The following is a 3,513-nucleotide window of genomic DNA, read 5'->3' as shown; positions in this document are numbered from 1 at the left end:
TAAAATCTATGAGTATATGAATGTGGTCAGAGTGAAATCACCAGATTATGGACATCTCTTGTCACAAAGATGAAACAACTGAATTAAATAAAGAAGTAAAGAAATAAAGAAAAAAGAAAGAAAGAAGGAAGGAAAAAAGGAAGGAAGGAAGGAAGGAAGGAAGGAAGGAAGGAAGGAAGGAAGGGATGGAAGAGAGAGAGAGAGAGAGAAAGGAAAAAATGAATGAAAAATTACAATACTAGGATTTGGTTACATCTAAATGAGTTTTTGTACATACGGACTCCATGGGACTCACTCTCAATAAGCCCAGATTGTTGCAAAGACTATAAATTGCTCTCCACAAACTGACTGCAAGCCCTCATTGCAAAAAACACCTATACAAATTACTGAGTGTAAAGATGTCAATCTAGTTCCTATAGAGAACTTCCATCCTTAAGTCCTAGTTCCTTACAACAGAAAGGCATTTTGTGTGCTCCACAAAGATAAATATAAAAACGAAGCTAAACACAAATCCTTCTATCTATAGTGGTGTACTACTTGCTAGATAAGTTAGATTAGTGGTATCTCGAAGCTTTATGTGAGTAACAAACCAATAACTGATTTGACTTCAATCCCATTTCATGATATGGAGCCTATATCCTAAACTGCTTGTGTAATCAAGTACCTAAGACTAGATAGCCCAAGGTCTTATGGCAAAACCAAATAATGCTGTTTCTTTTATTTTCTTCCATTTTTTTTTGTTTTTTTTTTTGAGACAGGGTTTCTCTGTATAGCCTGGGCTGTCCTGGAACTCACTCTGTAGACCAGGGTGGCCTCAAACTCAGAAATCTGCCTGCCTCTGCTTCCCAAGTGCTGGGATTAAAGGTGTGCACCATCACTGCCCAGCTAAATAATGCTCCTTAAAAAGGAAAAAGGGAAAATCTGTAAAATGACTCCTAATGATATTCTGCTATATGCATAGAACAGTGCATTCTTTACACAGAAACTTCCTCTTGGGGACAAATATAGAAACTTACAACCATACATTACAAAAAGTGAGATAACCTAAATAGATGTCTCTATCAAAGTCCTCCTTTCAGAGCTAAAGGAACCCTGCAGAAGAAGAGGATGCAAGACTGTACAAACAAGAGGAAATTGAGAGCACTAAGAAACATGAACACTTGGAGACTAAAGCAGCATGGACATATCTTGGCTGGGTTTGTCCCACATACTCTGTGTCTATATCATTGTCTCAAGTTTAGTGTTTTCATGAGGTTCCTGAATGAGTGAATGAGTAGGTTACTGATCATTGTTCTTTCAATCAGACTCTTTTCCTTTTGTTGGTTTGACTTGTCTAACTTCAATGTAATAGATTTTGTTTTATCACACATCATTTGTCTTACACATACACAGCAATCTTAAACATTGGAGGAAGTTGAGACAAGTAATTAAACATCACAGGACCCTGGTGGCTGATGCTGATTTTGAGACAATAGAAACGTGCTGCTTGTTGGCTTGTTCACCATGTTATACATACCTGTATTGTTAAAGAACACAAGTATACCAGCTCTCACAAGGGAATGGGCCCTCCCCTTTTAATCAATGATTAATAAAATGCCTCACAGATTTGCCTTCAAACTTTTGGAGGAATTTTTATAATTAAAGTTCCCTCCTTTCAGGCGATTCTTGCTTGTGACATGTTGACACACAATTATCCAGCATATTATTCCATATTTCATTCTATTATATATTCTTTTATTGATTTGAGATACATGTAGTACTAGATTATTTTCAAAGAAAGTCTTTAGAGTTTGGTGGGTAATGGGGCATAGAGGATCTGGAAGGCCTCAGGGAGAGGGTATATATGATTATAATGGATTTGCATTTAAATATCTTTTAATCAATAAAAGATAATTTTAAAAATGTCAGAACAAACAAAAAATCACAGTTCTCAATAACCTTCATTACTTGGATCCAGTTTTTCAATGTGTGGTGACTGTAAGACTGATGCTCACCTTTTTCATGTCTTCATAGTAGAGCACCAGGAAGTTGTCCCATTCTCTCCAGGACAGCCATCCACGGACATGTTCAAACCATGATCCATATAGAACTGTATACAGTGAGAAATAAAGTGTCAATTACATACCGTTGTTACAGGGTCTGCTTGATTTTCTTCACATCTCTGAGAGCAGCCACAGAAAGCTTCACTAAGAAAAATTTAACTATTTATAGCATTAAATATAATGCTTGAGGCAAATACACAAATAAATAGTTGATAAAATCAAGTTCATTAACAAACTCATTACCACATAGTGTTACCATGGAGGCCATGAGGAGATATCCTCTGTCAAGTTGCAAGGATAGGAATATTTCCTGGGTTAATTTTTCACACAAATACAGGAATCTGGAGGTGTTTCCTGTAAATACCTGCCTTCTAGTGAAATGTACTAGAAAGACAGAAAAATTTGATGACAGAGATGGGAGAATAGTATTTTATATGTTGTTGGAAAGAAACAATCCCATCAATACAGCAACCTACTGGCTGAAATATATATGGAGGTATGAATCAAGGCTCGATGGCATCATTAATGACTAGACTAACAAAGTAAGTCACTGGAATAAGGCAACTTTGTGTGTGTGATTGTGTGTGTGTGTGTGTGTGTGTGTGTGTGTATGGTGTGATTGTGTGTGTGTGTGTGTGAGGTTTGGTGTGATTGTGTGTGTGTGTGTGTGTGTGTGTGTGTGAGAGAGAGAGAGAGAGAGAGAGAGAGAGAGAGAGAGAGAGAGAGAATGCTTGTGAGGATTTAGAATGACCTGAGCATATTTATTGGAGGAAGATATGTTGATTATGAGCAATATATAGGGCACTGCCAAGTGGGGAAACAAGATGCAGAGGAATCTGAACTGAATCTCTCTACTTAGCATACTGATGTCTGCAATTCACTATGGGGGTATACTTTTCATTTCTATTTTTCAATGTTCAGTTCCTGATTTAGCCCATAATGCTCTTATCCTGCATTGATCTCACATGCTACAATACAGATGTACCAGACCAGATCTGCCTAGTAATGCAATAATGTCACAATTGTTATAGGGTAACTTAAGTGATGTCTGATTGGATGTGAGGCTTTATCTTTGGGACGGAATTCATGCCTGGTACTATAAACCTGGCCAGGAACTCATGGCTTGAGATGTCATAGATCTAACTATGGTTCCTACTGTCATTTTACTAAATTGTCATATTGTCAAACTTCCTTCTATATATTTATATTTATACCCATGTATTTGTGCTGTTCTTTACCTTTTTTAGAGATTATTTTTTGGAGCTGGCATTAGTTAATGCCAGGACTCATAAGTGATCAAAATATGAAGCACAATTGTGAGGGCTCAGTCATTGATGTGGTTTCTATCATTCTCTACTCAATCAGGAAATATTGTGGAAGAGGACTTAGAAAGTAAAAGATAGATAATGGAGTGGAGTGCTTTAAAATTGTCCTCTGTGAATATTGTCCTCTGAACATGAGTCGACTGTTA

The 3,513-nt window shown here is 36.9% G+C and overlaps 1 long non-coding RNA gene across 1 annotated transcript in view; it reads right to left on the bottom strand.

Moving 5' to 3' along the window:
- The window catches only part of LOC114609188, a 9,688-nt gene extending 7,597 nt beyond the window's left edge, over window positions 1–2,091 (bottom strand). The window contains exon 1 of the long non-coding RNA XR_003709477.1: window positions 1,995–2,091. This is a non-coding gene — a long non-coding RNA (uncharacterized LOC114609188). The remainder of the gene's footprint in view (window positions 1–1,994) is intronic.
- Window positions 2,092–3,513: the final 1,422 nt, after the last annotated feature.

The sequence above is a fragment of the Grammomys surdaster genome, unplaced genomic scaffold (assembly GCF_004785775.1).
Source record: "Grammomys surdaster isolate TR1022 unplaced genomic scaffold, NIH_TR_1.0 125948, whole genome shotgun sequence".
NCBI classification, from domain to species: domain Eukaryota; kingdom Metazoa; phylum Chordata; class Mammalia; order Rodentia; family Muridae; genus Grammomys; species Grammomys surdaster.
This window is presented reverse-complemented; position numbering and strand designations above follow the sequence as displayed.